Below are 8,060 nucleotides of genomic sequence, written 5' to 3'. Positions count from 1 at the left end.
GGGCACAAATCCCATTCATGAGTGCTCCACTCTCATGACCTCATCTCATCTTAACCCTCAAGACCCCATCTCCTAATATGATCACATGGTGTTTCATCTGTGAATTCCTACAAACTTGAGGAGAACTGCTTGTGTGTCTTTGTGTTTATTTCATGAAAGGAGTACAGATAATTTTGTTTGACTTACTTAAAAATGGTATATAACAGTGACAACTTACTAGAGTTGTGTTTTTTTTTTCAAAGAGGAGGAAGAAAATCATTAAATAGAGAGTAAATTTAAGGCCTATAAAGGAGAATTTAACCAAATGTCTCTCAGATTATTTGGCAAATTATAAAATGATACACAGAACTGATAGGAAAGTTCTAGTGATTAATATCCCAGACACAAGTTTAAGTAAAACAATGAGGTCAGAAGCCAAATTGTGGGGCACTGTGTCAGAACCATCCAAGGACTTTGGCTTTGAAAGGATCTAGAAAGGGTGACAGAGTTAAGGGGAGACTTTTGTTGTTGCTGAAGACAAGGATTTTAAAAGCTGAAGAAAAGCAAGTAGAGACAGAGAGACAAAGAAAAACTAGATATGATAGAAAAATGGAACCACAAGAGAACTGGGAAGAGCTGATTATCAGGGAAAAAGTGGCAGGAATTTGTTTCAAGAGAAGGATGGAAATGTCTTCTAGAGCCTGTGTGGAGATAGCAGGGTGGAGGAGAGTTCTTTATATTAGACTGAGCGGGGGGTCACCTACATTTGCAAGCCTTGACCTAGTTTTTATCATTTTGAATAAGCCAATTCTATGTCTCAGTTTTCTCGGAGGTGAGAAAGCAGTTATGTTCCCCTGGGTGTTGTTTGGTGTATGAACTGCTCAGCACAGTGCCTGGTACCTGACAAGTTCTTAATAAGTGGCAGTCATTGATATCAGTGTAAATGTTTTAAGTTTATTTAATAAAAATGTGTTGCATATCTACTAGGTGCCAGGCTGTGTTTTAGGACCTGGGGACACAGGAACGGACATGCTGCCTCCTTAGAGAAGCTCTTTCTCTATAATCTCCTTATGTTCATTTGGCTTGGAATCCTGGCTCTGTGACCAACCAAGACGGGGATAGACTTGGATGCATAGATGTAGAGGTGAGAGGGAAGCAGAAATTCCTTCTTATCTCCCATAATCCTTCTTCATTCCATACAAGAGATGACAGATCATTTGGATTTATATGTTGACACTTATCACATCGTCATCTGGGCACCTTAGAAACTCCAAGACATCCTGGATTCTCAGAGAATACAACTGAAATAAGCCATCCAAATCTAAGGTAACCAGTGAAAGATGGATGTAAAAGAGTCCCCCATCTCAGTCTTGGTGTCTGTTCAAGTTGTGTAGATTGTAAGTTGACTGTTGTGTGCTATGGACTGTAAAGGCTGACACGATGTGGAGCTTCATGTTGAAATAAATCTGCAACAACCAATGTGACACACATTTTAAAGTATGTGTATTGTTCAATAAGTTGCATGGTAATTTAGCATAAATTTTAATGTGTTCATATAAAAATAATAAGTATTATCTCAGTGTGCACAGACCAAGAATTTATGAGCCAAGCTTTAGAAAAGTGTGCACTAGAAGATAGAAGATGTTGAGGCCTCAGAAATCATACTAGCTGCCCCCTCTTCTTTACTAATTCTGTTTTGCAAGCTGGCTAGGTGTTCCCAATATCCAAAAGCACAAAATGACAGATTATAGGAACTCCCAGAAGAAAATAAAAATGGACAGATGCCCAGAGTTTATCGTGTCAGACAATCTCTCTGTCTAATAATTGAAGCCAAGTGAAATGAATGAAAAAACAAAATCTTCCCTAAAGAACATTTAAAGCCATAGTTAGGAGTGTCAGTGGGTGAACACAGAAGGTGTGGGTGGGCCAGTTAGTGGGACACAAATAACAGCATTATCAGTCTGTTACAATAGTGTAATGTAATTAGTTTGCATCTCTAACCTCAAGCGCCCAAGGGGGATTCAGTTAACTAGGAAATGTTTGGAATATGAGCACAGTGGACTATGATGAGATAATCAGAGGACATGGAAATATTTCTGAGAAACGGGCAGAAGAAAGGGAGAGGATGGTTTCCCAGAAGATGACTTAGTGTAACCAAGCAAGACCCTATTGTCATTGGTGACCACGTGGCATTTGTAACTGCTTAGCTGTGTAGTAATTTAAATGGCTTTTCTCATACTCTTGCCAGCCAGGGTTAGGCTGAAGAGGAGGGGGACTTGGGTGGTCTGCCCAGTCCCCTCGTGGTGCGGCATGTGGGGATCATGCTCAGTGCCCTGCTCCTGACCCCAGTGCCCTGCTTTTGCCCCCAGTCCCTCAGAAAAGGCAGTTGGGTGTTTTATGCACTTTATTGTTTATAATTCACTTTAACTTGCACACATCTGCAGTTATTTTTAGCCATTTGTGGTTTCTCTGTATTCTGTTGTTTGAGGTGCAGGTCTCAGCCTGCAGCAAGAGATCCCAGGTCTCAGCCTGCCTGAAATGCAGGAAGCATTTATCAACCCAACTTTAAATTGTACACGGTTTTCTCTGGAGATCTCTTCCATAGACTCCCTTCCTATGCACCCTTTGCTGTAGGCACAAGAACATTAGAAGAGTCTCAAAGCCAGAGGTGAACTTCTGCTGGTGAACCAGCAGTGGGAAGGGGACCACTGCATCTGCAAAAACAAAAACCGCTTTGCAATAATTTGTTACCTGTATGTGATCTCTATGGAAACTAGCTGCACCCCTTGAACTCCTGAACTTTTATTGTAAACCTCCCTGTCTTCTCTCCCCAGCAGGCTCACAGTCTTGGAAGCATTTAACCCACCGTGACCTCCTTCGCCTGGCAAAGAACTAAAGCTGCCTTTTCTACCTTATCCAAAACTCTGTCCTCGAGTCTTAATTCAGTAAGCGGGGTACAGAGGCGGGGTTTCAACAACATTAAGAGAATAACATTGAAAGGGTAAATAACAAAGAAAAATAAATTATTTTGAATTTTTGCTGGATACCAGTCCTGTTTCAGCGTGCTGAACACCTTTCTACCTATACGTATACTTACCATTGTCTTTAAGTATTAAGGCAAGGAAAAAGGCAAGGGAAAAACAGGTGTGTGTTTGAACAGGGGGTGGGTAGTGGTAAGCATTTATAGTAAGCTGGCTGAATTGGGCTGGACTTTTATTTTTAAAGAGTTTCCAGGTATGCTATAATTCAATTATTGGCCCGTAAATAGTTGTAGGGTTATGTGGGGTCGGGGACAGAGAAGAGTCTTGAGTTAATGCCTAGGCTAAATGTCTTTTCTTTTTGAGGGCTGTAATAGCAAGGGGTAACAGGCAGGTTTTGGAATCAGGTAGCCCTTGTTTAGAATCCTGGTTCATCTTTAAGCCTGAGTTATTTCATCTTAAAATGGGCAATAATAGAAATCTTTTTACAGAGTTATAATTATGACTAAAACAGATAATGCATGAAAAGTGTTCCTTATAGTGCTTAGAACATGATGACCTTCTATAAGTGTTCCATGTCATTATTTGTTGTTATTATGCGTCAGGGTTGTCAGAGGAGTTTGGATTGGGTGATCATAAGGACTATAGCTTCAAAGTGAATACAAGTAGACTAAGCAAGAAATCTACTGCTTTTTGGATAAGATCCAAACCAACTCAGGGGTTCAAAAAAAAAAAAAATCAAGTTAGGACTGCCTCTGAAGCACCCAATCCAAATGAAGAACAAGAGAGGTGAGGTGAGAGTAGACCTTGGCACCTCTGTTTACTGAAATATCTTGCTTAGTAGCCCAAGGAGTTAAAGTTGTACCACAGGGTGGAGTTGCTTGGGTTGTGCTGGAGAGGAGGGAGGTCTAGGAATAGACTGGTTTGGGCTGTCATGCCTATGAGTGGCTAGTTTGGGATAAGAGTTGAGGGACTGTGGTTGAATTTGGATATAGGATGATTGAGTTAAGATAGGAGGAAAAACCTGTGGGCACAGATGCAGGATATATGGCAGGATGAGCCCAAATCAAAACGTTCTTCATCTCTGTATCACATGGCTCTCAGTGAGGAATTTTCCTCTGCAGAGCAAACATGGGCTTCAAAATGTCTTTGCTAGCGGTCTCCCAAGATGGGCTGGTGAACAGTAAATGGACGTTTGGTCAGAATGAATGGAGTCTGAGTTATGTCCAGTGCTACATCCAGCTGTACTGAGTCCACAGGGACACCTCATCTTCTGAAGTGTGATGGAGCTGTCCTGAGAAGTGAGAATGGCTTTCACCCACCCTATCTCCACCTTCATGTTTCTCAGAACAGATCGCAGGACATGTGGTGAAATACTTTATTAAGGAGGGCATTTCATTTTATGGACATGTGGCAGAGGAAAATGAACAAACCCTAAAAAATAATTAAAAAAAACAACATTCAGGTTTCCAATTTGCTTCCTGCAGCTGGCATCAGTGGAAATGCACCCTTACTCAGGTTAGCCCCATTGATGATCCCAAATCATCCTGGTCTGCTGGAGTGAAGGAATGTTTTTCATACATATTTTATCATATCTGTCCCATGCTTTGGTTTAGTAAGTTAACGAGACTTAATATGTGCAGGTCAAAGCTTAGAGTCATTAGACACATCATTAGATATTTGAACTGAACAGAACCTGGAAACCATGCAGTCTCATTCTCTCAGGTTCTTCCCCTGGTTCTCTACACCTACTCTTATCCCATCCCTGGAAATACCTATGTAGCATTAGATATGAACTTAAGAATGACTTCCAAAGGGAAAATTTCCATACTCATCCACCGTTCATACCTCGCCTAGATCTGTTTCCCCTGATGTATGTTCTCTTAGGATCCTGTATTTCTTCTTCATATAACTCATCCCAATTGCAATTAAATATTGGTACAATTATTTGTAAAATGCATGCCCCCACCTCCTCAACATTGGATAGTAAATTCCATGAAGTCAAAGAACATTTTGAAACTTTAGTCTCTAGCTAGGGACTTATCAGTCAATACCTGCTTAATGTAAGAATAATGAATGAATATAAATAATGAATAAATAAATAATAAATAAATGAATGGAGTAGTTGTGAAGATGAAGTACAAAAGGATATATCCTAACATGCACAGTATCTAATGTACACTAGAAGTTTATGAAATAACATTAGATCCCTCAGTATCTCAAACTTTTGAGGAAAATCATTAATATTTTACATTCAATATTTTATATTACTGTTATGACATACATATTTACCATATCATTAAAATCTTATGATAAACATAAATTAAGTGATTCCATGATGTAGTCACATGCTATATTAGTTTGGGTGTTTTTGGCTTCAAGCAAGAAAAAAACGCCCCAGTTCAAATGGCCCTAGTAATAAGGAAATTTGTTATCTCACCAAACTGAGAGTCCAAATGTAGATCAGGCTTGAGGTTTGGTGCCTCTCAACAGCCCAATGATGTCATCAAGGAACTAGGTTTTTTCTCTTTCTTTGATCACTATTGGTTTCATCCTAAAGTTGGTTCTCTTTACAGTGGCAGCCAAATTAACACACAAGAAAGTCATGGAGAAAAATTCCAACCAGACTTACACTCCCCAGGGGAATGTCATGCTATGATGGCTTAAACCAGTGGTTCTCTAATAATTATGAATATAGTTCTTAACTTACCACATTTTATCTTGAATTGATGTTGCACCAATTCACATATAGTGTAAGAACTGAACAAGAATATGATTTGATTTGCTCCCCATCTTGTTCTATTGTTAAATAATTTACTTCTACATATGCTATGACATTGTAGTATATAGTTATTATGTTTGAATTTAAAAAGTCAATTGTTTTTCATAGGCTGAACACTCTGACATATATTGCAGCAATGTTTTTTCTTTTTTGGATCTGTTGTCTAGAGTAATGGAAAGAAAAGCAAAAGTAAACAAAGGGGACTTAATTAAACTTAAAAGGTTTTGCACAGAAAAGGAAACCATAAAAAAGTAAAGTGAAAAGACAAGATACAGAATGAAAGAAAACATTTGCAAGTGACACGACCGACAAGGAACTAATTTCCAAAATATACAAACAGCTCACACAGCTTAATATCAAAAAGCCAATCAAACAAACCTATCAAAAATGGGCAGAAGACCTAAATAGACATTTCTCCTTAGAAGATATACAGATGACCAACAGGGACATGAAAAGATGCTCAACATCGCTAATTATTAGAAAAATGCAAATCAAACCTCAATGAAGTATCACCTCACACCAGTCAGAATGGCCATCACCAAAAAATCTGCAAGTAATAAACAATGGAAAGGGTTTGGAGAAAAAGGAACACTCCTACACTGTTGATGGGAATGTAAATTGGTGCAGCCACAATGGAGAACAGTTTGTAGGTTCTTTTAAGAACTAAAAATAGAATTACCATATGATCCAGCAATCCCACTCCTGGGCATATATTCAGAGAAGACAAAAACTCTAATTCAAAAAAAATACATGCATCCCAAAATTCATAGCAGCACTATTTACAATTGCTAACTATTCATTGACAGGTGAATGGATAAAGAAGATGTGGTATAGATACATACATACATACACATGTATATGTATATATAAATAAAATAGACTATTAGTCATAAAAAAGAATGAAATAATGCCATTTGTAGCAACATGAGTGGACATAGAGATTATCATACTATGTGAAGTCAGTCAAAGAAAGGCAAATGTATGATATCACTTGTATGTGGAATCTAAAAAAAGATACAAATAAACTTATTTACAAAACAGAAATAGACTCACAGACACAGAAAACAAACTTATGGTTACCAAAAGGGCAAGGTGTTGTGGAGGGACAAATTAGGAGTTTGAGATGAACAGACACACGTTACTATATATAAAGTAGATAAACAACAAGTACCTACTGTATGGCACAGGGGACTATATTCAATATCTTGTAATAACCTATAATGGAAAAGAATATAAAAAAGAATATATATATATATATATATATATATATATATATATATATGTATGTATAACTGAATCACTTTGCTGTACATCTGAAACTTATACATTATAAATAAAGAAGAATAAAAAAAGATTTTGAAAAGGAAAAAACTATCTTTAAAACTAGCCCCCCAAAATGTATATAGTATATATAAAGGCATAGAGAAAGATCTAGAAAGATATACCGTAAGGTTTAACAGTGTAGCCTCTGAGTTATGTGAATATAGTGTTTATTTTTGTTTCCTGCATTTCTGACTTTCTACAATGTGCTTATTCTGCTTTGGTAATAATGAAAGTTTTTAAAAAATTTTTATTTTGAAATATAGATTCACAGGAAGCTACAAAATAGTGCATAGAATTTCAAGCCCTTCACCCAGCTTCCCCTAAGAGTGGCATTCTATGTAACTGCTGTGCAACATGAAAACCAGGAAATTGACTTTAGTATAATACTATTGACTAGACTACAGGCTTCATTCTGTTGCCACCATTTTTTAACACATTTATTTGTGTGTGCATACACATGCACATATAATTCTATGCAATTTTATCCCATGTATGGATTCATATATTCATGTAACCATCACCACCACAATCAAGATACAGAACACAGAGGAACTCCCTAATGCTATCCATGTATGTTTGGACTCCTCTACCAAATCCCCCTACCCAGACACACTAATCTGTTCTCTACTTCTATAATTTGGTCATTTCAAGAATGTTATATAAATGATCAAACATATGCAATCTTTTGAAATTGGTTGTTGTCAGTAAACCTAATGCCTTTCAGATCAATCTAGATTGTTACATGTTATCAACAGTTCATTCTGCATAATGAACATTTTATTTTTAATCAGAAAAAAATAGTCAGTTGTTTTTAAGGAATTTAAGAAAAGGAAGAAGAATAGGTTTCAAACTATTTAATATTTTCAATGGTCTCCCTGCCTAACGGCAATTCCAAAACTATCATTGAATTTAATTTCCTTTTGGTCTACAGATTTTTTTTCTTGTAGGGCATATCTACCTTGTTTATATGAAAATGTTTATATTTTGAAAAGATATTT

The sequence above is a fragment of the Camelus ferus genome, chromosome 10 (genome assembly GCF_009834535.1).
Source record: "Camelus ferus isolate YT-003-E chromosome 10, BCGSAC_Cfer_1.0, whole genome shotgun sequence".
Lineage (NCBI taxonomy): Eukaryota > Metazoa > Chordata > Mammalia > Artiodactyla > Camelidae > Camelus > Camelus ferus.
The sequence above is the reverse complement of the archived record's forward strand: the minus strand, read 5'-3'. Positions refer to the sequence as shown.